The 27,049-nt window shown below is 49.7% G+C and overlaps 27 non-coding genes across 27 annotated transcripts; all 27 read left to right on the top strand.

The window, feature by feature from the left end:
• Positions 1-453: 453 nt before the first annotated feature.
• LOC135490298 (5S ribosomal RNA) lies at positions 454-572 on the top strand. Its single transcript, XR_010447508.1, has one exon. It is a non-coding gene; the product is annotated as a 5S ribosomal RNA (ribosomal RNA).
• A 900-nt stretch (positions 573-1,472) lies between these two features.
• On the top strand, positions 1,473-1,591 carry LOC135490297 (5S ribosomal RNA). The gene has a single exon (XR_010447507.1). It is a non-coding gene; the product is annotated as a 5S ribosomal RNA (ribosomal RNA).
• Positions 1,592-2,487: 896 nt separating this feature from the next.
• LOC135490296 (5S ribosomal RNA) lies at positions 2,488-2,606 on the top strand. The gene has a single exon (XR_010447506.1). It is a non-coding gene; the product is annotated as a 5S ribosomal RNA (ribosomal RNA).
• An 896-nt stretch (positions 2,607-3,502) lies between these two features.
• On the top strand, positions 3,503-3,621 carry LOC135490295 (5S ribosomal RNA). Its single transcript, XR_010447505.1, has one exon. It is a non-coding gene; the product is annotated as a 5S ribosomal RNA (ribosomal RNA).
• Positions 3,622-4,524: 903 nt separating this feature from the next.
• On the top strand, positions 4,525-4,643 carry LOC135490459 (5S ribosomal RNA). Its single transcript, XR_010447660.1, has one exon. It is a non-coding gene; the product is annotated as a 5S ribosomal RNA (ribosomal RNA).
• An 898-nt stretch (positions 4,644-5,541) lies between these two features.
• LOC135490294 (5S ribosomal RNA) lies at positions 5,542-5,660 on the top strand. The gene has a single exon (XR_010447504.1). It is a non-coding gene; the product is annotated as a 5S ribosomal RNA (ribosomal RNA).
• Positions 5,661-6,556: 896 nt separating this feature from the next.
• LOC135490292 (5S ribosomal RNA) lies at positions 6,557-6,675 on the top strand. The gene has a single exon (XR_010447502.1). It is a non-coding gene; the product is annotated as a 5S ribosomal RNA (ribosomal RNA).
• A 900-nt stretch (positions 6,676-7,575) lies between these two features.
• LOC135490291 (5S ribosomal RNA) lies at positions 7,576-7,694 on the top strand. Its single transcript, XR_010447501.1, has one exon. It is a non-coding gene; the product is annotated as a 5S ribosomal RNA (ribosomal RNA).
• Positions 7,695-8,595: 901 nt separating this feature from the next.
• LOC135490290 (5S ribosomal RNA) lies at positions 8,596-8,714 on the top strand. Its single transcript, XR_010447500.1, has one exon. It is a non-coding gene; the product is annotated as a 5S ribosomal RNA (ribosomal RNA).
• A 901-nt stretch (positions 8,715-9,615) lies between these two features.
• On the top strand, positions 9,616-9,734 carry LOC135490289 (5S ribosomal RNA). The gene has a single exon (XR_010447499.1). It is a non-coding gene; the product is annotated as a 5S ribosomal RNA (ribosomal RNA).
• Positions 9,735-10,633: 899 nt separating this feature from the next.
• Positions 10,634-10,752, top strand: LOC135490288 (5S ribosomal RNA). Its single transcript, XR_010447498.1, has one exon. It is a non-coding gene; the product is annotated as a 5S ribosomal RNA (ribosomal RNA).
• An 897-nt stretch (positions 10,753-11,649) lies between these two features.
• LOC135490287 (5S ribosomal RNA) lies at positions 11,650-11,768 on the top strand. Its single transcript, XR_010447497.1, has one exon. It is a non-coding gene; the product is annotated as a 5S ribosomal RNA (ribosomal RNA).
• An 899-nt stretch (positions 11,769-12,667) lies between these two features.
• LOC135490286 (5S ribosomal RNA) lies at positions 12,668-12,786 on the top strand. Its single transcript, XR_010447496.1, has one exon. It is a non-coding gene; the product is annotated as a 5S ribosomal RNA (ribosomal RNA).
• An 895-nt stretch (positions 12,787-13,681) lies between these two features.
• On the top strand, positions 13,682-13,800 carry LOC135490285 (5S ribosomal RNA). Its single transcript, XR_010447495.1, has one exon. It is a non-coding gene; the product is annotated as a 5S ribosomal RNA (ribosomal RNA).
• Positions 13,801-14,698: 898 nt separating this feature from the next.
• LOC135490284 (5S ribosomal RNA) lies at positions 14,699-14,817 on the top strand. Its single transcript, XR_010447494.1, has one exon. It is a non-coding gene; the product is annotated as a 5S ribosomal RNA (ribosomal RNA).
• An 898-nt stretch (positions 14,818-15,715) lies between these two features.
• LOC135490283 (5S ribosomal RNA) lies at positions 15,716-15,834 on the top strand. The gene has a single exon (XR_010447493.1). It is a non-coding gene; the product is annotated as a 5S ribosomal RNA (ribosomal RNA).
• An 895-nt stretch (positions 15,835-16,729) lies between these two features.
• On the top strand, positions 16,730-16,848 carry LOC135490281 (5S ribosomal RNA). Its single transcript, XR_010447491.1, has one exon. It is a non-coding gene; the product is annotated as a 5S ribosomal RNA (ribosomal RNA).
• An 896-nt stretch (positions 16,849-17,744) lies between these two features.
• Positions 17,745-17,863, top strand: LOC135490280 (5S ribosomal RNA). Its single transcript, XR_010447490.1, has one exon. It is a non-coding gene; the product is annotated as a 5S ribosomal RNA (ribosomal RNA).
• An 898-nt stretch (positions 17,864-18,761) lies between these two features.
• LOC135490279 (5S ribosomal RNA) lies at positions 18,762-18,880 on the top strand. Its single transcript, XR_010447489.1, has one exon. It is a non-coding gene; the product is annotated as a 5S ribosomal RNA (ribosomal RNA).
• Positions 18,881-19,782: 902 nt separating this feature from the next.
• On the top strand, positions 19,783-19,901 carry LOC135490278 (5S ribosomal RNA). The gene has a single exon (XR_010447488.1). It is a non-coding gene; the product is annotated as a 5S ribosomal RNA (ribosomal RNA).
• A 900-nt stretch (positions 19,902-20,801) lies between these two features.
• LOC135490277 (5S ribosomal RNA) lies at positions 20,802-20,920 on the top strand. The gene has a single exon (XR_010447487.1). It is a non-coding gene; the product is annotated as a 5S ribosomal RNA (ribosomal RNA).
• Positions 20,921-21,819: 899 nt separating this feature from the next.
• LOC135490275 (5S ribosomal RNA) lies at positions 21,820-21,938 on the top strand. The gene has a single exon (XR_010447485.1). It is a non-coding gene; the product is annotated as a 5S ribosomal RNA (ribosomal RNA).
• Positions 21,939-22,838: 900 nt separating this feature from the next.
• Positions 22,839-22,957, top strand: LOC135490274 (5S ribosomal RNA). The gene has a single exon (XR_010447484.1). It is a non-coding gene; the product is annotated as a 5S ribosomal RNA (ribosomal RNA).
• Positions 22,958-23,860: 903 nt separating this feature from the next.
• Positions 23,861-23,979, top strand: LOC135490273 (5S ribosomal RNA). Its single transcript, XR_010447483.1, has one exon. It is a non-coding gene; the product is annotated as a 5S ribosomal RNA (ribosomal RNA).
• A 900-nt stretch (positions 23,980-24,879) lies between these two features.
• On the top strand, positions 24,880-24,998 carry LOC135490272 (5S ribosomal RNA). The gene has a single exon (XR_010447482.1). It is a non-coding gene; the product is annotated as a 5S ribosomal RNA (ribosomal RNA).
• An 898-nt stretch (positions 24,999-25,896) lies between these two features.
• On the top strand, positions 25,897-26,015 carry LOC135490271 (5S ribosomal RNA). Its single transcript, XR_010447481.1, has one exon. It is a non-coding gene; the product is annotated as a 5S ribosomal RNA (ribosomal RNA).
• Positions 26,016-26,914: 899 nt separating this feature from the next.
• LOC135490269 (5S ribosomal RNA) lies at positions 26,915-27,033 on the top strand. The gene has a single exon (XR_010447479.1). It is a non-coding gene; the product is annotated as a 5S ribosomal RNA (ribosomal RNA).
• The last annotated feature ends 16 nt before the right edge of the window (positions 27,034-27,049 follow it).

Below are 27,049 nucleotides of genomic sequence, written 5' to 3'. Positions count from 1 at the left end.
GTTTATACTAGGACGCTTTTTGAGTTCAGACCGGCGTGGAAGTTGCTGCTAGTGACGTCAGTCCTGATTCGGGAGATGGCGCTGGCGTCTCTCATGACGTCAGGGAGCCTCGGAGTAGTCTGCTCGTGACGTCAGAGCTCGTGACGTCACGCTGCGTTCCTAGTGATGAGACACCTTGCCAACCGTTGGCGTCTTTGATGTCCAGTCGGCACTCTCTTCTTCCGATGTTGGTCTGCGTGCAGTTCTTGAATGTGCGTCCGTTTCTGTTTCAGTGCGAGCCTGCGTGAACTGTATGTCTACGCGTAGACTCCGTCGTGTAATGGGCGCCCCAACCACATCTGTAATGCGACGAAGCTGTGACGTAGGCATACATAATGCCTCTGACCACAAAATATGACGCATTATAGTAGGCGCAGTGATATTATAAGTAACCTACGCATCGCCGCCTCTAATGTCTACGACCATATCACGTTGAAAACACCGGTTCTCGTCCGATCACCGAAGCCAAGCAACGTCGAGCGTGGTTAGTACGTGGATGGGTGACCGCCTCGGAATACCGCGTGTTGTAGACTTTTTCTCTTCATGTCCCAATCATTTTGTTTCTTCTTCCCTTGTACGATTGTTAAAATGAAAATGTAGGCTACCTTATGTGGTGGCCATCGAATTTTGCGAAATGGAAATGGCAGCCAGGGGGCCGGCCTGTAGGTCCCGCACCTGTATTTAACCAATCAGCTCGCGGTTATAGTTCCGTTTGAGACGAATGGGTGGTCTCACCATACCAGTTGAATGTTATTTTCCATTTCAAATATACTTCTTCTTATATTGAGAATAAGGTGTGTTTAAAGTGATGAAAATGATTAAGTTTCAGTCAAATTGGCTTGCTTGTGTGGTTTTGGGGCTCAAATTAACCGTTGCGGTCAAAAAGGTGATTCGCGGGTTAAAGCCCGTCGAAAATCATCCCTCCCCTCTCTCCCCCCCCCCCCCCGCCCAACACTGCGCAGGCCTACTGGCTTCCAAGCGTTTATACTAGGACGCTTTTTGAGTTCAGACCGGCGTGGAAGTTGCTGCTAGTGACGTCAGTCCTGATTCGGGAGATGGCGCTGGCGTCTCTCATGACGTCAGGGAGCCTCGGAGTAGTCTGCTCGTGACGTCAGAGCTCGTGACGTCACGCTGCGTTCCTAGTGATGAGACACCTTGCCAACCGTTGGCGTCTTTGATGTCCAGTCGGCACTCTCTTCTTCCGATGTTGGTTTGCGTGCAGTTCTTGAATGTGCGTCCGTTTCTGTTTCAGTGCGAGCCTGCGTGAACTGTATGTCTACGCGTAGACTCCGTCGTGTAATGGGCGCCCCAACCACATCTGTAATGCGACGAAGCTGTGACGTAGGCATACATAATGCCTCTGACCACAAAATATGACGCATTATAGTAGGCGCAGTGATATTATAAGTAACCTACGCATCGCCGCCTCTAATGTCTACGACCATATCACGTTGAAAACACCGGTTCTCGTCCGATCACCGAAGCCAAGCAACGTCGAGCGTGGTTAGTACGTGGATGGGTGACCGCCTCGGAATACCGCGTGTTGTAGACTTTTTCTCTTCATGTCCCAATCATTTTGTTTCTTCTTCCCTTGTACGATTGTTAAAATGAAAATGTAGGCTACCTTATGTGGTGGCCATCGAATTTTGCGAAATGGAAATGGCAGACAGGGGGCCGGCCTGTAGGTCCCGCACCTGTATTTAACCAATCAGCTCGCGGTTATAGTTCCGTTTGAGACGAATGGGTGGTCTCACCATACCAGTTGAATGTTATTTTCCATTTCAAATATACTTCTTCTTATATTGAGAATAAGGTGTGTTTAAAGTGATGAAAATGATTAAGTTTCAGTCAAATTGGCTTGCTTGTGTGGTTTTGGGGCTCAAATTAACCGTTGCGGTCAAAAAGGTGATTCGCGGGTTAAAGCCCGTCGAAAATCATCCCTCCCCTCTCTCCCCCCCCCCGCCCAACACTGCGCAGGCCTACTGGCTTCCAAGCGTTTATACTAGGACGCTTTTTGAGTTCAGACCGGCGTGGAAGTTGCTGCTAGTGACGTCAGTCCTGATTCGGGAGATGGCGCTGGCGTCTCTCATGACGTCAGGGAGCCTCGGAGTAGTCTGCTCGTGACGTCAGAGCTCGTGACGTCACGCTGCGTTCCTAGTGATGAGACACCTTGCCAACCATTGGCGTCTTTGATGTCCAGTCGGCACTCTCTTCTTCCGATGTTGGTCTGCGTGCAGTTCTTGAATGTGCGTCCGTTTCTGTTTCAGTGCGAGCCTGCGTGAACTGTATGTCTACGCGTAGACTCCGTCGTGTAATGGGCGCCCCAACCACATCTGTAATGCGACGAAGCTGTGACGTAGGCATACATAATGCCTCTGACCACAAAATATGACGCATTATAGTAGGCGCAGTGATATTATAAGTAACCTACGCATCGCCGCCTCTAATGTCTACGACCATATCACGTTGAAAACACCGGTTCTCGTCCGATCACCGAAGCCAAGCAACGTCGAGCGTGGTTAGTACGTGGATGGGTGACCGCCTCGGAATACCGCGTGTTGTAGACTTTTTCTCTTCATGTCCCAATCATTTTGTTTCTTCTTCCCTTGTACGATTGTTAAAATGAAAATGTAGGCTACCTTATGTGGTGGCCATCGAATTTTGCGAAATGGAAATGGCAGCCAGGGGGCCGGCCTGTAGGTCCCGCACCTGTATTTAACCAATCAGCTCGCGGTTATAGTTCCGTTTGAGACGAATGGGTGGTCTCACCATACCAGTTGAATGTTATTTTCCATTTCAAATATACTTCTTCTTATATTGAGAATAAGGTGTGTTTAAAGTGATGAAAATGATTAAGTTTCAGTCAAATTGGCTTGCTTGTGTGGTTTTGGGGCTCAAATTAACCGTTGCGGTCAAAAAGGTGATTCGCGGGTTAAAGCCCGTCGAAAATCATCCCTCCCCTCTCTCCCCCCCCCCGCCCAACACTGCGCAGGCCTACTGGCTTCCAAGCGTTTATACTAGGACGCTTTTTGAGTTCAGACCGGCGTGGAAGTTGCTGCTAGTGACGTCAGTCCTGATTCGGGAGATGGCGCTGGCGTCTCTCATGACGTCAGGGAGCCTCGGAGTAGTCTGCTCGTGACGTCAGAGCTCGTGACGTCACGCTGCGTTCCTAGTGATGAGACACCTTGCCAACCGTTGGCGTCTTTGATGTCCAGTCGGCACTCTCTTCTTCCGATGTTGGTCTGCGTGCAGTTCTTGAATGTGCGTCCGTTTCTGTTTCAGTGCGAGCCTGCGTGAACTGTATGTCTACGCGTAGACTCCGTCGTGTAATGGGCGCCCCAACCACATCTGTAATGCGACGAAGCTGTGACGTAGGCATACATAATGCCTCTGACCACAAAATATGACGCATTATAGTAGGCGCAGTGATATTATAAGTAACCTACGCATCGCCGCCTCTAATGTCTACGACCATATCACGTTGAAAACACCGGTTCTCGTCCGATCACCGAAGCCAAGCAACGTCGAGCGTGGTTAGTACGTGGATGGGTGACCGCCTCGGAATACCGCGTGTTGTAGACTTTTTCTCTTCATGTCCCAATCATTTTGTTTCTTCTTCCCTTGTACGATTGTTAAAATGAAAATGTAGGCTACCTTATGTGGTGGCCATCGAATTTTGCGAAATGGAAATGGCAGCCAGGGGGCCGGCCTGTAGGTCCCGCACCTGTATTTAACCAATCAGCTCGCGGTTATAGTTCCGTTTGAGACGAATGGGTGGTCTCACCATACCAGTTGAATGTTATTTTCCATTTCAAATATACTTCTTCTTATATTGAGAATAAGGTGTGTTTAAAGTGATGAAAATGATTAAGTTTCAGTCAAATTGGCTTGCTTGTGTGGTTTTGGGGCTCAAATTAACCGTTGCGGTCAAAAAGGTGATTCGCGGGTTAAAGCCCGTCGAAAATCATCCCCCCCCTCTCTCCCCCCCCCCCCCCCCCGCCCAACACTGCGCAGGCCTACTGGCTTCCAAGCGTTTATACTAGGACGCTTTTTGAGTTCAGACCGGCGTGGAAGTTGCTGCTAGTGACGTCAGTCCTGATTCGGGAGATGGCGCTGGCGTCGCTCATGACGTCAGGGAGCCTCGGAGTAGTCTGCTCGTGACGTCAGAGCTCGTGACGTCACGCTGCGTTCCTAGTGATGAGACACCTTGCCAACCGTTGGCGTCTTTGATGTCCAGTCGGCACTCTCTTCTTCCGATGTTGGTCTGCGTGCAGTTCTTGAATGTGCGTCCGTTTCTGTTTCAGTGCGAGCCTGCGTGAACTGTATGTCTACGCGTAGACTCCGTCGTGTAATGGGCGCCCCAACCACATCTGTAATGCGACGAAGCTGTGACGTAGGCATACATAATGCCTCTGACCACAAAATATGACGCATTATAGTAGGCGCAGTGATATTATAAGTAACCTACGCATCGCCGCCTCTAATGTCTACGACCATATCACGTTGAAAACACCGGTTCTCGTCCGATCACCGAAGCCAAGCAACGTCGAGCGTGGTTAGTACGTGGATGGGTGACCGCCTCGGAATACCGCTTGTTGTAGACTTTTTCTCTTCATGTCCCAATCATTTTGTTTCTTCTTCCCTTGTACGATTGTTAAAATGAAAATGTAGGCTACCTTATGTGGTGGCCATCGAATTTTGCGAAATGGAAATGGCAGCCAGGGGGCCGGCCTGTAGGTCCCGCACCTGTATTTAACCAATCAGCTCGCGGTTATAGTTCCGTTTGAGACGAATGGGTGGTCTCACCATACCAGTTGAATGTTATTTTCCATTTCAAATATACTTCTTCTTATATTGAGAATAAGGTGTGTTTAAAGTGATGAAAATGATTAAGTTTCAGTCAAATTGGCTTGCTTGTGTGGTTTTAGGGCTCAAATTAACCGTTGCGGTCAAAAAGGTGATTCGCGGGTTAAAGCCCGTCGAAAATCATCCCTCCCCTCTCTCCCCCCCCCCCCGCCCAACACTGCGCAGGCCTACTGGCTTCCAAGCGTTTATACTAGGACGCTTTTTGAGTTCAGACCGGCGTGGAAGTTGCTGCTAGTGACGTCAGTCCTGATTCGGGAGATGGCGCTGGCGTCTCTCATGACGTCAGGGAGCCTCGGAGTAGTCTGCTCGTGACGTCAGAGCTCGTGACGTCACGCTGCGTTCCTAGTGATGAGACACCTTGCCAACCGTTGGCGTCTTTGATGTCCAGTCGGCACTCTCTTCTTCCGATGTTGGTCTGCGTGCAGTTCTTGAATGTGCGTCCGTTTCTGTTTCAGTGCGAGCCTGCGTGAACTGTATGTCTACGCGTAGACTCCGTCGTGTAATGGGCGCCCCAACCACATCTGTAATGCGACGAAGCTGTGACGTAGGCATACATAATGCCTCTGACCACAAAATATGACGCATTATAGTGGGCGCAGTGATATTATAAGTAACCTACGCATCGCCGCCTCTAATGTCTACGACCATATCACGTTGAAAACACCGGTTCTCGTCCGATCACCGAAGCCAAGCAACGTCGAGCGTGGTTAGTACGTGGATGGGTGACCGCCTCGGAATACCGCGTGTTGTAGACTTTTTCTCTTCATGTCCCAATCATTTTGTTTCTTCTTCCCTTGTACGATTGTTAAAATGAAAATGTAGGCTACCTTATGTGGTGGCCATCGAATTTTGCGAAATGGAAATGGCAGCCAGGGGGCCGGCCTGTAGGTCCCGCACCTGTATTTAACCAATCAGCTCGCGGTTATAGTTCCGTTTGAGACGAATGGGTGGTCTCACCATACCAGTTGAATGTTATTTTCCATTTCAAATATACTTCTTCTTATATTGAGAATAAGGTGTGTTTAAAGTGATGAAAATGATTAAGTTTCAGTCAAATTGGCTTGCTTGTGTGGTTTTGGGGCTCAAATTAACCGTTGCGGTCAAAAAGGTGATTCGCGGGTTAAAGCCCGTCGAAAATCATCCCTCCCCTCTCTCCCCCCCCCCGCCCAACACTGCGCAGGCCTACTGGCTTCCAAGCGTTTATACTAGGACGCTTTTTGAGTTCAGACCGGCGTGGAAGTTGCTGCTAGTGACGTCAGTCCTGATTCGGGAGATGGCGCTGGCGTCTCTCATGACGTCAGGGAGCCTCGGAGTAGTCTGCTCGTGACGTCAGAGCTCGTGACGTCACGCTGCGTTCCTAGTGATGAGACACCTTGCCAACCGTTGGCGTCTTTGATGTCCAGTCGGCACTCTCTTCTTCCGATGTTGGTCTGCGTGCAGTTCTTGAATGTGCGTCCGTTTCTGTTTCAGTGCGAGCCTGCGTGAACTGTATGTCTACGCGTAGACTCCGTCGTGTAATGGGCGCCCCAACCACATCTGTAATGCGACGAAGCTGTGACGTAGGCATACATAATGCCTCTGACCACAAAATATGACGCATTATAGTAGGCGCAGTGATATTATAAGTAACCTACGCATCGCCGCCTCTAATGTCTACGACCATATCACGTTGAAAACACCGGTTCTCGTCCGATCACCGAAGCCAAGCAACGTCGAGCGTGGTTAGTACGTGGATGGGTGACCGCCTCGGAATACCGCGTGTTGTAGACTTTTTCTCTTCATGTCCCAATCATTTTGTTTCTTCTTCCCTTGTACGATTGTTAAAATGAAAATGTAGGCTACCTTATGTGGTGGCCATCGAATTTTGCGAAATGGAAATGGCAGCCAGGGGGCCGGCCTGTAGGTCCCGCACCTGTATTTAACCAATCAGCTCGCGGTTATAGTTCCGTTTGAGACGAATGGGTGGTCTCACCATACCAGTTGAATGTTATTTTCCATTTCAAATATACTTCTTCTTATATTGAGAATAAGGTGTGTTTAAAGTGATGAAAATGATTAAGTTTCAGTCAAATTGGCTTGCTTGTGTGGTTTTGGGGCTCAAATTAACCGTTGCGGTCAAAAAGGTGATTCGCGGGTTAAAGCCCGTCGAAAATCATCCCTCCCCTCTCTCCCCCCCCCCCCCCGCCCAACACTGCGCAGGCCTACTGGCTTCCAAGCGTTTATACTAGGACGCTTTTTGAGTTCAGACCGGCGTGGAAGTTGCTGCTAGTGACGTCAGTCCTGATTCGGGAGATGGCGCTGGCGTCTCTCATGACGTCAGGGAGCCTCGGAGTAGTCTGCTCGTGACGTCAGAGCTCGTGACGTCACGCTGCGTTCCTAGTGATGAGACACCTTGCCAACCGTTGGCGTCTTTGATGTCCAGTCGGCACTCTCTTCTTCCGATGTTGGTCTGCGTGCAGTTCTTGAATGTGCGTCCGTTTCTGTTTCAGTGCGAGCCTGCGTGAACTGTATGTCTACGCGTAGACTCCGTCGTGTAATGGGCGCCCCAACCACATCTGTAATGCGACGAAGCTGTGACGTAGGCATACATAATGCCTCTGACCACAAAATATGACGCATTATAGTAGGCGCAGTGATATTATAAGTAACCTACGCATCGCCGCCTCTAATGTCTACGACCATATCACGTTGAAAACACCGGTTCTCGTCCGATCACCGAAGCCAAGCAACGTCGAGCGTGGTTAGTACGTGGATGGGTGACCGCCTCGGAATACCGCGTGTTGTAGACTTTTTCTCTTCATGTCCCAATCATTTTGTTTCTTCTTCCCTTGTACGATTGTTAAAATGAAAATGTAGGCTACCTTATGTGGTGGCCATCGAATTTTGCGAAATGGAAATGGCAGCCAGGGGGCCGGCCTGTAGGTCCCGCACCTGTATTTAACCAATCAGCTCGCGGTTATAGTTCCGTTTGAGACGAATGGGTGGTCTCACCATACCAGTTGAATGTTATTTTCCATTTCAAATATACTTCTTCTTATATTGAGAATAAGGTGTGTTTAAAGTGATGAAAATGATTAAGTTTCAGTCAAATTGGCTTGCTTGTGTGGTTTTGGGGCTCAAATTAACCGTTGCGGTCAAAAAGGTGATTCGCGGGTTAAAGCCCGTCGAAAATCATCCCTCCCCTCTCTCCCCCCCCCCCCCCCGCCCAACACTGCGCAGGCCTACTGGCTTCCAAGCGTTTATACTAGGACGCTTTTTGAGTTCAGACCGGCGTGGAAGTTGCTGCTAGTGACGTCAGTCCTGATTCGGGAGATGGCGCTGGCGTCTCTCATGACGTCAGGGAGCCTCGGAGTAGTCTGCTCGTGACGTCAGAGCTCGTGACGTCACGCTGCGTTCCTAGTGATGAGACACCTTGCCAACCGTTGGCGTCTTTGATGTCCAGTCGGCACTCTCTTCTTCCGATGTTGGTCTGCGTGCAGTTCTTGAATGTGCGTCCGTTTCTGTTTCAGTGCGAGCCTGCGTGAACTGTATGTCTACGCGTAGACTCCGTCGTGTAATGGGCGCCCCAACCACATCTGTAATGCGACGAAGCTGTGACGTAGGCATACATAATGCCTCTGACCACAAAATATGACGCATTATAGTAGGCGCAGTGATATTATAAGTAACCTACGCATCGCCGCCTCTAATGTCTACGACCATATCACGTTGAAAACACCGGTTCTCGTCCGATCACCGAAGCCAAGCAACGTCGAGCGTGGTTAGTACGTGGATGGGTGACCGCCTCGGAATACCGCGTGTTGTAGACTTTTTCTCTTCATGTCCCAATCATTTTGTTTCTTCTTCCCTTGTACGATTGTTAAAATGAAAATGTAGGCTACCTTATGTGGTGGCCATCGAATTTTGCGAAATGGAAATGGCAGCCAGGGGGCCGGCCTGTAGGTCCCGCACCTGTATTTAACCAATCAGCTCGCGGTTATAGTTCCGTTTGAGACGAATGGGTGGTCTCACCATACCAGTTGAATGTTATTTTCCATTTCAAATATACTTCTTCTTATATTGAGAATAAGGTGTGTTTAAAGTGATGAAAATGATTAAGTTTCAGTCAAATTGGCTTGCTTGTGTGGTTTTGGGGCTCAAATTAACCGTTGCGGTCAAAAAGGTGATTCGCGGGTTAAAGCCCGTCGAAAATCATCCCTCCCCTCTCTCCCCCCCCCCCCCCCGCCCAACACTGCGCAGGCCTACTGGCTTCCAAGCGTTTATACTAGGACGCTTTTTGAGTTCAGACCGGCGTGGAAGTTGCTGCTAGTGACGTCAGTCCTGATTCGGGAGATGGCGCTGGCGTCGCTCATGACGTCAGGGAGCCTCGGAGTAGTCTGCTCGTGACGTCAGAGCTCGTGACGTCACGCTGCGTTCCTAGTGATGAGACACCTTGCCAACCGTTGGCGTCTTTGATGTCCAGTCGGCACTCTCTTCTTCCGATGTTGGTCTGCGTGCAGTTCTTGAATGTGCGTCCGTTTCTGTTTCAGTGCGAGCCTGCGTGAACTGTATGTCTACGCGTAGACTCCGTCGTGTAATGGGCGCCCCAACCACATCTGTAATGCGACGAAGCTGTGACGTAGGCATACATAATGCCTCTGACCACAAAATATGACGCATTATAGTAGGCGCAGTGATATTATAAGTAACCTACGCATCGCCGCCTCTAATGTCTACGACCATATCACGTTGAAAACACCGGTTCTCGTCCGATCACCGAAGCCAAGCAACGTCGAGCGTGGTTAGTACGTGGATGGGTGACCGCCTCGGAATACCGCGTGTTGTAGACTTTTTCTCTTCATGTCCCAATCATTTTGTTTCTTCTTCCCTTGTACGATTGTTAAAATGAAAATGTAGGCTACCTTATGTGGTGGCCATCGAATTTTGCGAAATGGAAATGGCAGCCAGGGGGCCGGCCTGTAGGTCCCGCACCTGTATTTAACCAATCAGCTCGCGGTTATAGTTCCGTTTGAGACGAATGGGTGGTCTCACCATACCAGTTGAATGTTATTTTCCATTTCAAATATACTTCTTCTTATATTGAGAATAAGGTGTGTTTAAAGTGATGAAAATGATTAAGTTTCAGTCAAATTGGCTTGCTTGTGTGGTTTTAGGGCTCAAATTAACCGTTGCGGTCAAAAAGGTGATTCGCGGGTTAAAGCCCGTCGAAAATCATCCCTCCCCTCTCCCCCCCCCCCCCCCGCCCAACACTGCGCAGGCCTACTGGCTTCCAAGCGTTTATACTAGGACGCTTTTTGAGTTCAGACCGGCGTGGAAGTTGCTGCTAGTGACGTCAGTCCTGATTCGGGAGATGGCGCTGGCGTCTCTCATGACGTCAGGGAGCCTCGGAGTAGTCTGCTCGTGACGTCAGAGCTCGTGACGTCACGCTGCGTTCCTAGTGATGAGACACCTTGCCAACCGTTGGCGTCTTTGATGTCCAGTCGGCACTCTCTTCTTCCGATGTTGGTCTGCGTGCAGTTCTTGAATGTGCGTCCGTTTCTGTTTCAGTGCGAGCCTGCGTGAACTGTATGTCTACGCGTAGACTCCGTCGTGTAATGGGCGCCCCAACCACATCTGTAATGCGACGAAGCTGTGACGTAGGCATACATAATGCCTCTGACCACAAAATATGACGCATTATAGTGGGCGCAGTGATATTATAAGTAACCTACGCATCGCCGCCTCTAATGTCTACGACCATATCACGTTGAAAACACCGGTTCTCGTCCGATCACCGAAGCCAAGCAACGTCGAGCGTGGTTAGTACGTGGATGGGTGACCGCCTCGGAATACCGCGTGTTGTAGACTTTTTCTCTTCATGTCCCAATCATTTTGTTTCTTCTTCCCTTGTACGATTGTTAAAATGAAAATGTAGGCTACCTTATGTGGTGGCCATCGAATTTTGCGAAATGGAAATGGCAGCCAGGGGGCCGGCCTGTAGGTCCCGCACCTGTATTTAACCAATCAGCTCGCGGTTATAGTTCCGTTTGAGACGAATGGGTGGTCTCACCATACCAGTTGAATGTTATTTTCCATTTCAAATATACTTCTTCTTATATTGAGAATAAGGTGTGTTTAAAGTGATGAAAATGATTAAGTTTCAGTCAAATTGGCTTGCTTGTGTGGTTTTGGGGCTCAAATTAACCGTTGCGGTCAAAAAGGTGATTCGCGGGTTAAAGCCCGTCGAAAATCATCCCTCCCCTCTCTCCCCCCCCCCCGCCCAACACTGCGCAGGCCTACTGGCTTCCAAGCGTTTATACTAGGACGCTTTTTGAGTTCAGACCGGCGTGGAAGTTGCTGCTAGTGACGTCAGTCCTGATTCGGGAGATGGCGCTGGCGTCTCTCATGACGTCAGGGAGCCTCGGAGTAGTCTGCTCGTGACGTCAGAGCTCGTGACGTCACGCTGCGTTCCTAGTGATGAGACACCTTGCCAACCGTTGGCGTCTTTGATGTCCAGTCGGCACTCTCTTCTTCCGATGTTGGTCTGCGTGCAGTTCTTGAATGTGCGTCCGTTTCTGTTTCAGTGCGAGCCTGCGTGAACTGTATGTCTACGCGTAGACTCCGTCGTGTAATGGGCGCCCCAACCACATCTGTAATGCGACGAAGCTGTGACGTAGGCATACATAATGCCTCTGACCACAAAATATGACGCATTATAGTAGGCGCAGTGATATTATAAGTAACCTACGCATCGCCGCCTCTAATGTCTACGACCATATCACGTTGAAAACACCGGTTCTCGTCCGATCACCGAAGCCAAGCAACGTCGAGCGTGGTTAGTACGTGGATGGGTGACCGCCTCGGAATACCGCGTGTTGTAGACTTTTTCTCTTCATGTCCCACTCATTTTGTTTCTTCTTCCCTTGTACGATTGTTAAAATGAAAATGTAGGCTACCTTATGTGGTGGCCATCGAATTTTGCGAAATGGAAATGGCAGCCAGGGGGCCGGCCTGTAGGTCCCGCACCTGTATTTAACCAATCAGCTCGCGGTTATAGTTCCGTTTGAGACGAATGGGTGGTCTCACCATACCAGTTGAATGTTATTTTCCATTTCAAATATACTTCTTCTTATATTGAGAATAAGGTGTGTTTAAAGTGATGAAAATGATTAAGTTTCAGTCAAATTGGCTTGCTTGTGTGGTTTTGGGGCTCAAATTAACCGTTGCGGTCAAAAAGGTGATTCGCGGGTTAAAGCCCGTCGAAAATCATCCCTCCCCTCTCTCCCCCCCCCCCCCGCCCAACACTGCGCAGGCCTACTGGCTTCCAAGCGTTTATACTAGGACGCTTTTTGAGTTCTGACCGGCGTGGAAGTTGCTGCTAGTGACGTCAGTCCTGATTCGGGAGATGGCGCTGGCGTCTCTCATGACGTCAGGGAGCCTCGGAGTAGTCTGCTCGTGACGTCAGAGCTCGTGACGTCACGCTGCGTTCCTAGTGATGAGACACCTTGCCAACCGTTGGCGTCTTTGATGTCCAGTCGGCACTCTCTTCTTCCGATGTTGGTCTGCGTGCAGTTCTTGAATGTGCGTCCGTTTCTGTTTCAGTGCGAGCCTGCGTGAACTGTATGTCTACGCGTAGACTCCGTCGTGTAATGGGCGCCCCAACCACATCTGTAATGCGACGAAGCTGTGACGTAGGCATACATAATGCCTCTGACCACAAAATATGACGCATTATAGTAGGCGCAGTGATATTATAAGTAACCTACGCATCGCCGCCTCTAATGTCTACGACCATATCACGTTGAAAACACCGGTTCTCGTCCGATCACCGAAGCCAAGCAACGTCGAGCGTGGTTAGTACGTGGATGGGTGACCGCCTCGGAATACCGCGTGTTGTAGACTTTTTCTCTTCATGTCCCAATCATTTTGTTTCTTCTTCCCTTGTACGATTGTTAAAATGAAAATGTAGGCTACCTTATGTGGTGGCCATCGAATTTTGCGAAATGGAAATGGCAGCCAGGGGGCCGGCCTGTAGGTCCCGCACCTGTATTTAACCAATCAGCTCGCGGTTATTATTCCGTTTGAGACGAATGGGTGGTCTCACCATACCAGTTGAATGTTATTTTCCATTTCAAATATACTTCTTCTTATATTGAGAATAAGGTGTGTTTAAAGTGATGAAAATGATTAAGTTTCAGTCAAATTGGCTTGCTTGTGTGGTTTTGGGGCTCAAATTAACCGTTGCGGTCAAAAAGGTGATTCGCGGGTTAAAGCCCGTCGAAAATCATCCCTCCCCTCTCTCCCCCCCCCGCCCAACACTGCGCAGGCCTACTGGCTTCCAAGCGTTTATACTAGGACGCTTTTTGAGTTCAGACCGGCGTGGAAGTTGCTGCTAGTGACGTCAGTCCTGATTCGGGAGATGGCGCTGGCGTCTCTCATGACGTCAGGGAGCCTCGGAGTAGTCTGCTCGTGACGTCAGAGCTCGTGACGTCACGCTGCGTTCCTAGTGATGAGACACCTTGCCAACCGTTGGCGTCTTTGATGTCCAGTCGGCACTCTCTTCTTCCGATGTTGGTCTGCGTGCAGTTCTTGAATGTGCGTCCGTTTCTGTTTCAGTGCGAGCCTGCGTGAACTGTATGTCTACGCGTAGACTCCGTCGTGTAATGGGCGCCCCAACCACATCTGTAATGCGACGAAGCTGTGACGTAGGCATACATAATGCCTCTGACCACAAAATATGACGCATTATAGTAGGCGCAGTGATATTATAAGTAACCTACGCATCGCCGCCTCTAATGTCTACGACCATATCACGTTGAAAACACCGGTTCTCGTCCGATCACCGAAGCCAAGCAACGTCGAGCGTGGTTAGTACGTGGATGGGTGACCGCCTCGGAATACCGCGTGTTGTAGACTTTTTCTCTTCATGTCCCAATCATTTTGTTTCTTCTTCCCTTGTACGATTGTTAAAATGAAAATGTAGGCTACCTTATGTGGTGGCCATCGAATTTTGCGAAATGGAAATGGCAGCCAGGGGGCCGGCCTGTAGGTCCCGCACCTGTATTTAACCAATCAGCTCGCGGTTATAGTTCCGTTTGAGACGAATGGGTGGTCTCACCATACCAGTTGAATGTTATTTTCCATTTCAAATATACTTCTTCTTATATTGAGAATAAGGTGTGTTTAAAGTGATGAAAATGATTAAGTTTCAGTCAAATTGGCTTGCTTGTGTGGTTTTGGGGCTCAAATTAACCGTTGCGGTCAAAAAGGTGATTCGCGGGTTAAAGCCCGTCGAAAATCATCCCTCCCCTCTCTCCCCCCCCCCCCGCCCAACACTGCGCAGGCCTACTGGCTTCCAAGCGTTTATACTAGGACGCTTTTTGAGTTCAGACCGGCGTGGAAGTTGCTGCTAGTGACGTCAGTCCTGATTCGGGAGATGGCGCTGGCGTCTCTCATGACGTCAGGGAGCCTCGGAGTAGTCTGCTCGTGACGTCAGAGCTCGTGACGTCACGCTGCGTTCCTAGTGATGAGACACCTTGCCAACCGTTGGCGTCTTTGATGTCCAGTCGGCACTCTCTTCTTCCGATGTTGGTCTGCGTGCAGTTCTTGAATGTGCGTCCGTTTCTGTTTCAGTGCGAGCCTGCGTGAACTGTATGTCTACGCGTAGACTCCGTCGTGTAATGGGCGCCCCAACCACATCTGTAATGCGACGAAGCTGTGACGTAGGCATACATAATGCCTCTGACCACAAAATATGACGCATTATAGTAGGCGCAGTGATATTATAAGTAACCTACGCATCGCCGCCTCTAATGTCTACGACCATATCACGTTGAAAACACCGGTTCTCGTCCGATCACCGAAGCCAAGCAACGTCGAGCGTGGTTAGTACGTGGATGGGTGACCGCCTCGGAATACCGCGTGTTGTAGACTTTTTCTCTTCATGTCCCAATCATTTTGTTTCTTCTTCCCTTGTACGATTGTTAAAATGAAAATGTAGGCTACCTTATGTGGTGGCCATCGAATTTTGCGAAATGGAAATGGCAGCCAGGGGGCCGGCCTGTAGGTCCCGCACCTGTATTTAACCAATCAGCTCGCGGTTATAGTTCCGTTTGAGACGAATGGGTGGTCTCACCATACCAGTTGAATGTTATTTTCCATTTCAAATATACTTCTTCTTATATTGAGAATAAGGTGTGTTTAAAGTGATGAAAATGATTAAGTTTCAGTCAAATTGGCTTGCTTGTGTGGTTTTGGGGCTCAAATTAACCGTTGCGGTCAAAAAGGTGATTCGCGGGTTAAAGCCCGTCGAAAATCATCCCTCCCCTCTCTCCCCCCCCCCCCGCCCAACACTGCGCAGGCCTACTGGCTTCCAAGCGTTTATACTAGGACGCTTTTTGAGTTCAGACCGGCGTGGAAGTTGCTGCTAGTGACGTCAGTCCTGATTCGGGAGATGGCGCTGGCGTCTCTCATGACGTCAGGGAGCCTCGGAGTAGTCTGCTCGTGACGTCAGAGCTCGTGACGTCACGCTGCGTTCCTAGTGATGAGACACCTTGCCAACCGTTGGCGTCTTTGATGTCCAGTCGGCACTCTCTTCTTCCGATGTTGGTCTGCGTGCAGTTCTTGAATGTGCGTCCGTTTCTGTTTCAGTGCGAGCCTGCGTGAACTGTATATCTACGCGTAGACTCCGTCGTGTAATGGGCGCCCCAACCACATCTGTAATGCGACGAAGCTGTGACGTAGGCATACATAATGCCTCTGACCACAAAATGTGACGCATTATAGTAGGCGCAGTGATATTATAAGTAACCTACGCATCGCCGCCTCTAATGTCTACGACCATATCACGTTGAAAACACCGGTTCTCGTCCGATCACCGAAGCCAAGCAACGTCGAGCGTGGTTAGTACGTGGATGGGTGACCGCCTCGGAATACCGCGTGTTGTAGACTTTTTCTCTTCATGTCCCAATCATTTTGTTTCTTCTTCCCTTGTACGATTGTTAAAATGAAAATGTAGGCTACCTTATGTGGTGGCCATCGAATTTTGCGAAATGGAAATGGCAGCCAGGGGGCCGGCCTGTAGGTCCCGCACCTGTATTTAACCAATCAGCTCGCGGTTATAGTTCCGTTTGGGACGAATGAGTGGTCTCACCATACCAGTTGAATGTTATTTTCCATTTCAAATATACTTCTTCTTATATTGAGAATAAGGTGTGTTTAAAGTGATGAAAATGATTAAGTTTCAGTCAAATTGGCTTGCTTGTGTGGTTTTGGGGCTCAAATTAACCGTTGCGGTCAAAAAGGTGATTCGCGGGTTAAAGCCCGTCGAAAATCATCCCTCCCCTCTCTCCCCCCCCCGCCCAACACTGCGCAGGCCTACTGGCTTCCAAGCGTTTATACTAGGACGCTTTTTGAGTTCAGACCGGCGTGGAAGTTGCTGCTAGTGACGTCAGTCCTGATTCGGGAGATGGCGCTGGCGTCTCTCATGACGTCAGGGAGCCTCGGAGTAGTCTGCTCGCGACGTCAGAGCTCGTGACGTCACGCTGCGTTCCTAGTGATGAGACACCTTGCCAACCGTTGGCGTCTTTGATGTCCAGTCGGCACTCTCTTCTTCCGATGTTGGTCTGCGTGCAGTTCTTGAATGTGCGTCCGTTTCTGTTTCAGTGCGAGCCTGCGTGAACTGTATGTCTACGCGTAGACTCCGTCGTGTAATGGGCGCCCCAACCACATCTGTAATGCGACGAAGCTGTGACGTAGGCATACATAATGCCTCTGACCACAAAATATGACGCATTATAGTAGGCGCAGTGATATTATAAGTAACCTACGCATCGCCGCCTCTAATGTCTACGACCATATCACGTTGAAAACACCGGTTCTCGTCCGATCACCGAAGCCAAGCAACGTCGAGCGTGGTTAGTACGTGGATGGGTGACCGCCTCGGAATACCGCGTGTTGTAGACTTTTTCTCTTCATGTCCCAATCATTTTGTTTCTTCTTCCCTTGTACGATTGTTAAAATGAAAATGTAGGCTACCTTATGTGGTGGCCATCGAATTTTGCGAAATGGAAATGGCAGCCAGGGGGCCGGCCTGTAGGTCCCGCACCTGTATTTAACCAATCAGCTCGCGGTTATAGTTCCGTTTGAGACGAATGGGTGGTCTCACCATACCAGTTGAATGTTATTTTCCATTTCAAATATACTTCTTCTTATATTGAGAATAAGGTGTGTTTAATGTGATGAAAATGATTAAGTTTCAGTCAAATTGGCTTGCTTGTGTGGTTTTGGGGCTCAAATTAACCGTTGCGGTCAAAAAGGTGATTCGCGGGTTAAAGCCCGTCGAAAATCATCCCTCCCCTCTCTCCCCCCCCCCGCCCAACACTGCGCAGGCCTACTGGCTTCCAAGCGTTTATACTAGGACGCTTTTTGAGTTCAGACCGGCGTGGAAGTTGCTGCTAGTGACGTCAGTCCTGATTCGGGAGATGGCGCTGGCGTCTCTCATGACGTCAGGGAGCCTCGGAGTAGTCTGCTCGTGACGTCAGAGCTCGTGACGTCACGCTGCGTTCCTAGTGATGAGACACCTTGCCAACCGTTGGCGTCTTTGATGTCCAGTCGGCACTCTCTTCTTCCGATGTTGGTCTGCGTGCAGTTCTTGAATGTGCGTCCGTTTCTGTTTCAGTGCGAGCCTGCGTGAACTGTATGTCTACGCGTAGACTCCGTCGTGTAATGGGCGCCCCAACCACATCTGTAATGCGACGAAGCTGTGACGTAGGCATACATAATGCCTCTGACCACAAAATATGACGCATTATAGTAGGCGCAGTGATATTATAAGTAACCTACGCATCGCCGCCTCTAATGTCTACGACCATATCACGTTGAAAACACCGGTTCTCGTCCGATCACCGAAGCCAAGCAACGTCGAGCGTGGTTAGTACGTGGATGGGTGACCGCCTCGGAATACCGCGTGTTGTAGACTTTTTCTCTTCATGTCCCAATCATTTTGTTTCTTCTTCCCTTGTACGATTGTTAAAATGAAAATGTAGGCTACCTTATGTGGTGGCCATCGAATTTTGCGAAATGGAAATGGCAGCCAGGGGGCCGGCCTGTAGGTCCCGCACCTGTATTTAACCAATCAGCTCGCGGTTATAGTTCCGTTTGAGACGAATGGGTGGTCTCACCATACCAGTTGAATGTTATTTTCCATTTCAAATATACTTCTTCTTATATTGAGAATAAGGTGTGTTTAAAGTGATGAAAATGATTAAGTTTCAGTCAAATTGGCTTGCTTGTGTGGTTTTGGGGCTCAAATTAACCGTTGCGGTCAAAAAGGTGATTCGCGGGTTAAAGCCCGTCGAAAATCATCCCTCCCCTCTCTCCCCCCCCCCCCGCCCAACACTGCGCAGGCCTACTGGCTTCCAAGCGTTTATACTAGGACGCTTTTTGAGTTCAGACCGGCGTGGAAGTTGCTGCTAGTGACGTCAGTCCTGATTCGGGAGATGGCGCTGGCGTCTCTCATGACGTCAGGGAGCCTCGGAGTAGTCTGCTCGTGACGTCAGAGCTCGTGACGTCACGCTGCGTTCCTAGTGATGAGACACCTTGCCAACCGTTGGCGTCTTTGATGTCCAGTCGGCACTCTCTTCTTCCGATGTTGGTCTGCGTGCAGTTCTTGAATGTGCGTCCGTTTCTGTTTCAGTGCGAGCCTGCGTGAACTCTATGTCTACGCGTAGACTCCGTCGTGTAATGGGCGCCCCAACCACATCTGTAATGCGACGAAGCTGTGACGTAGGCATACATAATGCCTCTGACCACAAAATATGACGCATTATAGTAGGCGCAGTGATATTATAAGTAACCTACGCATCGCCGCCTCTAATGTCTACGACCATATCACGTTGAAAACACCGGTTCTCGTCCGATCACCGAAGCCAAGCAACGTCGAGCGTGGTTAGTACGTGGATGGGTGACCGCCTCGGAATACCGCGTGTTGTAGACTTTTTCTCTTCATGTCCCAATCATTTTGTTTCTTCTTCCCTTGTACGATTGTTAAAATGAAAATGTAGGCTACCTTATGTGGTGGCCATCGAATTTTGCGAAATGGAAATGGCAGCCAGGGGGCCGGCCTGTAGGTCCCGCACCTGTATTTAACCAATCAGCTCGCGGTTATAGTTCCGTTTGAGACGAATGGGTGGTCTCACCATACCAGTTGAATGTTATTTTCCATTTCAAATATACTTCTTCTTATATTGAGAATAAGGTGTGTTTAAAGTGATGAAAATGATTAAGTTTCAGTCAAATTGGCTTGCTTGTGTGGTTTTGGGGCTCAAATTAACCGTTGCGGTCAAAAAGGTGATTCGCGGGTTAAAGCCCGTCGAAAATCATCCCTCCCCTCTCTCCCCCCCCCCCCCCCCGCCCAACACTGCGCAGGCCTACTGGCTTCCAAGCGTTTATACTAGGACGCTTTTTGAGTTCAGACCGGCGTGGAAGTTGCTGCTAGTGACGTCAGTCCTGATTCGGGAGATGGCGCTGGCGTCTCTCATGACGTCAGGGAGCCTCGGAGTAGTCTGCTCGTGACGTCAGAGCTCGTGACGTCACGCTGCGTTCCTAGTGATGAGACACCTTGCCAACCGTTGGCGTCTTTGATGTCCAGTCGGCACTCTCTTCTTCCGATGTTGGTCTGCGTGCAGTTCTTGAATGTGCGTCCGTTTCTGTTTCCGTGCGAGCCTGCGTGAACTGTATGTCTACGCGTAGACTCCGTCGTGTAATGGGCGCCCCAACCACATCTGTAATGCGACGAAGCTGTGACGTAGGCATACATAATGCCTCTGACCACAAAATATGACGCATTATAGTAGGCGCAGTGATATTATAAGTAACCTACGCATCGCCGCCTCTAATGTCTACGACCATATCACGTTGAAAACACCGGTTCTCGTCCGATCACCGAAGCCAAGCAACGTCGAGCGTGGTTAGTACGTGGATGGGTGACCGCCTCGGAATACCGCGTGTTGTAGACTTTTTCTCTTCATGTCCCAATCATTTTGTTTCTTCTTCCCTTGTACGATTGTTAAAATGAAAATGTAGGCTACCTTATGTGGTGGCCATCGAATTTTGCGAAATGGAAATGGCAGCCAGGTGGCCGGCCTGTAGGTCCCGCACCTGTATTTAACCAATCAGCTCGCGGTTATAGTTCCGTTTGAGACGAATGGGTGGTCTCACCATACCAGTTGAATGTTATTTTCCATTTCAAATATACTTCTTCTTATATTGAGAATAAGGTGTGTTTAAAGTGATGAAAATGATTAAGTTTCAGTCAAATTGGCTTGCTTGTGTGGTTTTGGGGCTCAAATTAACCGTTGCGGTCAAAAAGGTGATTCGCGGGTTAAAGCCCGTCGAAAATCATCCCTCCCCTCTCTCCCCCCCCCCCCCCGCCCAACACTGCGCAGGCCTACTGGCTTCCAAGCGTTTATACTAGGACGCTTTTTGAGTTCAGACCGGCGTGGAAGTTGCTGCTAGTGACGTCAGTCCTGATTCGGGAGATGGCGCTGGCGTCTCTCATGACGTCAGGGAGCCTCGGAGTAGTCTGCTCGTGACGTCAGAGCTCGTGACGTCACGCTGCGTTCCTAGTGATGAGACACCTTGCCAACCGTTGGCGTCTTTGATGTCCAGTCGGCACTCTCTTCTTCCGATGTTGGTCTGCGTGCAGTTCTTGAATGTGCGTCCGTTTCTGTTTCAGTGCGAGCCTGCGTGAACTGTATGTCTACGCGTAGACTCCGTCGTGTAATGGGCGCCCCAACCACATCTGTAATGCGACGAAGCTGTGACGTAGGCATACATAATGCCTCTGACCACAAAATATGACGCATTATAGTAGGCGCAGTGATATTATAAGTAACCTACGCATCGCCGCCTCTAATGTCTACGACCATATCACGTTGAAAACACCGGTTCTCGTCCGATCACCGAAGCCAAGCAACGTCGAGCGTGGTTAGTACGTGGATGGGTGACCGCCTCGGAATACCGCGTGTTGTAGACTTTTTCTCTTCATGTCCCAATCATTTTGTTTCTTCTTCCCTTGTACGATTGTTAAAATGAAAATGTAGGCTACCTTATGTGGTGGCCATCGAATTTTGCGAAATGGAAATGGCAGCCAGGGGGCCGGCCTGTAGGTCCCGCACCTGTATTTAACCAATCAGCTCGCGGTTATAGTTCCGTTTGAGACGAATGGGTGGTCTCACCATACCAGTTGAATGTTATTTTCCATTTCAAATATACTTCTTCTTATATTGAGAATAAGGTGTGTTTAAAGTGATGAAAATGATTAAGTTTCAGTCAAATTGGCTTGCTTGTGTGGTTTTGGGGCTCAAATTAACCGTTGCGGTCAAAAAGGTGATTCGCGGGTTAAAGCCCGTCGAAAATCATCCCTCCCCTCTCTCCCCCCCCCCCCCGCCCAACACTGCGCAGGCCTACTGGCTTCCAAGCGTTTATACTAGGACGCTTTTTGAGTTCAGACCGGCGTGGAAGTTGCTGCTAGTGACGTCAGTCCTGATTCGGGAGATGGCGCTGGCGTCTCTCATGACGTCAGGGAGCCTCGGAGTAGTCTGCTCGTGACGTCAGAGCTCGTGACGTCACGCTGCGTTCCTAGTGATGAGACACCTTGCCAACCGTTGGCGTCTTTGATGTCCAGTCGGCACTCTCTTCTTCCGATGTTGGTCTGCGTGCAGTTCTTGAATGTGCGTCCGTTTCTGTTTCAGTGCGAGCCTGCGTGAACTGTATGTCTACGCGTAGACTCCGTCGTGTAATGGGCGCCCCAACCACATCTGTAATGCGACGAAGCTGTGACGTAGGCATACATAATGCCTCTGACCACAAAATATGACGCATTATAGTAGGCGCAGTGATATTATAAGTAACCTACGCATCGCCGCCTCTAATGTCTACGACCATATCACGTTGAAAACACCGGTTCTCGTCCGATCACCGAAGCCAAGCAACGTCGAGCGTGGTTAGTACGTGGATGGGTGACCGCCTCGGAATACCGCGTGTTGTAGACTTTTTCTCTTCATGTCCCAATCATTTTGTTTCTTCTTCCCTTGTACGATTGTTAAAATGAAAATGTAGGCTACCTTATGTGGTGGCCATCGAATTTTGCGAAATGGAAATGGCAGCCAGGGGGCCGGCCTGTAGGTCCCGCACCTGTATTTAACCAATCAGCTCGCGGTTATAGTTCCGTTTGAGACGAATGGGTGGTCTCACCATACCAGTTGAATGTTATTTTCCATTTCAAATATACTTCTTCTTATATTGAGAATAAGGTGTGTTTAAAGTGATGAAAATGATTAAGTTTCAGTCAAATTGGCTTGCTTGTGTGGTTTTGGGGCTCAAATTAACCGTTGCGGTCAAAAAGGTGATTCGCGGGTTAAAGCCCGTCGAAAATCATCCCTCCCCTCTCTCCCCCCCCCCCCCCGCCCAACACTGCGCAGGCCTACTGGCTTCCAAGCGTTTATACTAGGACGCTTTTTGAGTTCAGACCGGCGTGGAAGTTGCTGCTAGTGACGTCAGTCCTGATTCGGGAGATGGCGCTGGCGTCTCTCATGACGTCAGGGAGCCTCGGAGTAGTCTGCTCGTGACGTCAGAGCTCGTGACGTCACGCTGCGTTCCTAGTGATGAGACACCTTGCCAACCGTTGGCGTCTTTGATGTCCAGTCGGCACTCTCTTCTTCCGATGTTGGTCTGCGTGCAGTTCTTGAATGTGCGTCCGTTTCTGTTTCAGTGCGAGCCTGCGTGAACTGTATGTCTACGCGTAGACTCCGTCGTGTAATGGGCGCCCCAACCACATCTGTAATGCGACGAAGCTGTGACGTAGGCATACATAATGCCTCTGACCACAAAATGTGACGCATTATAGTAGGCGCAGTGATATTATAAGTAACCTACGCATCGCCGCCTCTAATGTCTACGACCATATCACGTTGAAAACACCGGTTCTCGTCCGATCACCGAAGCCAAGCAACGTCGAGCGTGGTTAGTACGTGGATGGGTGACCGCCTCGGAATACCGCGTGTTGTAGACTTTTTCTCTTCATGTCCCAATCATTTTGTTTCTTCTTCCCTTGTACGATTGTTAAAATGAAAATGTAGGCTACCTTATGTGGTGGCCATCGAATTTTGCGAAATGGAAATGGCAGCCAGGGGGCCGGCCTGTAGGTCCCGCACCTGTATTTAACCAATCAGCTCGCGGTTATAGTTCCGTTTGGGACGAATGGGTGGTCTCACCATACCAGTTGAATGTTATTTTCCATTTCAAATATACTTCTTCTTATATTGAGAATAAGGTGTGTTTAAAGTGATGAAAATGATTAAGTTTCAGTCAAATTGGCTTGCTTGTGTGGTTTTGGGGCTCAAATTAACCGTTGCGGTCAAAAAGGTGATTCGCGGGTTAAAGCCCGTCGAAAATCATCCCTCCCCTCTCTCCCCCCCCCCCCCCCCCGCCCAACACTGCGCAGGCCTACTGGCTTCCAAGCGTTTATACTAGGACGCTTTTTGAGTTCAGACCGGCGTGGAAGTTGCTGCTAGTGACGTCAGTCCTGATTCGGGAGATGGCGCTGGCGTCTCTCATGACGTCAGGGAGCCTCGGAGTAGTCTGCTCGCGACGTCAGAGCTCGTGACGTCACGCTGCGTTCCTAGTGATGAGACACCTTGCCAACCGTTGGCGTCTTTGATGTCCAGTCGGCACTCTCTTCTTCCGATGTTGGTCTGCGTGCAGTTCTTGAATGTGCGTCCGTTTCTGTTTCAGTGCGAGCCTGCGTGAACTGTATGTCTACGCGTAGACTCCGTCGTGTAATGGGCGCCCCAACCACATCTGTAATGCGACGAAGCTGTGACGTAGGCATACATAATGCCTCTGACCACAAAATATGACGCATTATAGTAGGCGCAGTGATATTATAAGTAACCTACGCATCGCCGCCTCTAATGTCTACGACCATATCACGTTGAAAACACCGGTTCTCGTCCGATCACCGAAGCCAAGCAACGTCGAGCGTGGTTAGTACGTGGATGGGTGACCGCCTCGGAATACCGCGTGTTGTAGACTTTTTCTCTTCATGTCCCAATCATTTTGTTTCTTCTTCCCTTGTACGATTGTTAAAATGAAAATGTAGGCTACCTTATGTGGTGGCCATCGAATTTTGCGAAATGGAAATGGCAGCCAGGGGGCCGGCCTGTAGGTCCCGCACCTGTATTTAACCAATCAGCTCGCGGTTATAGTTCCGTTTGAGACGAATGGGTGGTCTCACCATACCAGTTGAATGTTATTTTCCATTTCAAATATACTTCTTCTTATATTGAGAATAAGGTGTGTTTAAAGTGATGAAAATGATTAAGTTTCAGTCAAATTGGCTTGCTTGTGTGGTTTTGGGGCTCAAATTAACCGTTGCGGTCAAAAAGGTGATTCGCGGGTTAAAGCCCGTCGAAAATCATCCCTCCCCTCTCTCCCCCCCCCCCCCCGCCCAACACTGCGCAGGCCTACTGGCTTCCAAGCGTTTATACTAGGACGCTTTTTGAGTTCAGACCGGCGTGGAAGTTGCTGCTAGTGACGTCAGTCCTGATTCGGGAGATGGCGCTGGCGTCTCTCATGACGTCAGGGAGCCTCGGAGTAGTCTGCTCGTGACGTCAGAGCTCGTGACGTCACGCTGCGTTCCTAGTGATGAGACACCTTGCCAACCGTTGGCGTCTTTGATGTCCAGTCGGCACTCTCTTCTTCCGATGTTGGTCTGCGTGCAGTTCTTGAATGTGCGTCCGTTTCTGTTTCAGTGCGAGCCTGCGTGAACTGTATGTCTACGCGTAGACTCCGTCGTGTAATGGGCGCCCCAACCACATCTGTAATGCGACGAAGCTGTGACGTAGGCATACATAATGCCTCTGACCACAAAATATGACGCATTATAGTAGGCGCAGTGATATTATAAGTAACCTACGCATCGCCGCCTCTAATGTCTACGACCATATCACGTTGAAAACACCGGTTCTCGTCCGATCACCGAAGCCAAGCAACGTCGAGCGTGGTTAGTACGTGGATGGGTGACCGCCTCGGAATACCGCGTGTTGTAGACTTTTTCTCTTCATGTCCCAATCATTTTGTTTCTTCTTCCCTTGTACGATTGTTAAAATGAAAATGTAGGCTACCTTATGTGGTGGCCATCGAATTTTGCGAAATGGAAATGGCAGCCAGGGGGCCGGCCTGTAGGTCCCGCACCTGTATTTAACCAATCAGCTCGCGGTTATAGTTCCGTTTGAGACGAATGGGTGGTCTCACCATACCAGTTGAATGTTATTTTCCATTTCAAATATACTTCTTCTTATATTGAGAATAAGGTGTGTTTAAAGTGATGAAAATGATTAAGTTTCAGTCAAATTGGCTTGCTTGTGTGGTTTTGGGGCTCAAATTAACCGTTGCGGTCAAAAAGGTGATTCGCGGGTTAAAGCCCGTCGAAAATCATCCCTCCCCTCTCTCCCCCCCCCCCCGCCCAACACTGCGCAGGCCTACTGGCTTCCAAGCGTTTATACTAGGACGCTTTTTGAGTTCAGACCGGCGTGGAAGTTGCTGCTAGTGACGTCAGTCCTGATTCGGGAGATGGCGCTGGCGTCTCTCATGACGTCAGGGAGCCTCGGAGTAGTCTGCTCGTGACGTCAGAGCTCGTGACGTCACGCTGCGTTCCTAGTGATGAGACACCTTGCCAACCGTTGGCGTCTTTGATGTCCAGTCGGCACTCTCTTCTTCCGATGTTGGTCTGCGTGCAGTTCTTGAATGTGCGTCCGTTTCTGTTTCAGTGCGAGCCTGCGTGAACTGTATGTCTACGCGTAGACTCCGTCGTGTAATGGGCGCCCCAACCACATCTGTAATGCGACGAAGCTGTGACGTAGGCATACATAATGCCTCTGACCACAAAATATGACGCATTATAGTAGGCGCAGTGATATTATAAGTAACCTACGCATCGCCGCCTCTAATGTCTACGACCATATCACGTTGAAAACACCGGTTCTCGTCCGATCACCGAAGCCAAGCAACGTCGAGCGTGGTTAGTACGTGGATGGGTGACCGCCTCGGAATACCGCGTGTTGTAGACTTTTTCTCTTCATGTCCCAATCATTTTGTTTCTTCTTCCCTTGTACGATTGTTAAAATGAAAATGTAGGCTACCTTATGTGGTGGCCATCGAATTTTGCGAAATGGAAATGGCAGCCAGGGGGCCGGCCTGTAGGTCCCGCACCTGTATTTAACCAATCAGCTCGCGGTTATAGTTCCGTTTGAGACGAATGGGTGGTCTCACCATACCAGTTGAATGTTATTTTCCATTTCAAATATACTTCTTCTTATATTGAGAATAAGGTGTGTTTAAAGTGATGAAAATGATTAAGTTTCAGTCAAATTGGCTTGCTTGTGTGGTTTTGGGGCTCAAATTAACCGTTGCGGTCAAAAAGGTGATTCGCGGGTTAAAGCCCGTCGAAAATCATCCCTCCCCTCTCTCCCCCCCCCCCCCGCCCAACACTGCGCAGGCCTACTGGCTTCCAAGCGTTTATACTAGGACGCTTTTTGAGTTCAGACCGGCGTGGAAGTTGCTGCTAGTGACGTCAGTCCTGATTCGGGAGATGGCGCTGGCGTCTCTCATGACGTCAGGGAGCCTCGGAGTAGTCTGCTCGTGACGTCAGAGCTCGTGACGTCACGCTGCGTTCCTAGTGATGAGACACCTTGCCAACCGTTGGCGTCTTTGATGTCCAGTCGGCACTCTCTTCTTCCGATGTTGGTCTGCGTGCAGTTCTTGAATGTGCGTCCGTTTCTGTTTCAGTGCGAGCCTGCGTGAACTGTATGTCTACGCGTAGACTCCGTCGTGTAATGGGCGCCCCAACCACATCTGTAATGCGACGAAGCTGTGACGTAGGCATACATAATGCCTCTGACCACAAAATATGACGCATTATAGTAGGCGCAGTGATATTATAAGTAACCTACGCATCGCCGCCTCTAATGTCTACGACCATATCACGTTGAAAACACCGGTTCTCGTCCGATCACCGAAGCCAAGCAACGTCGAGCGTGGTTAGTACGTGGATGGGTGACCGCCTCGGAATACCGCGTGTTGTAGACTTTTTCTCTTCATGTCC

Source organism: Lineus longissimus, chromosome 6, assembly GCF_910592395.1.
Source record: "Lineus longissimus chromosome 6, tnLinLong1.2, whole genome shotgun sequence".
Taxonomy (NCBI): Eukaryota; Metazoa; Nemertea; class Pilidiophora; order Heteronemertea; family Lineidae; genus Lineus; species Lineus longissimus.
This window is presented reverse-complemented; position numbering and strand designations above follow the sequence as displayed.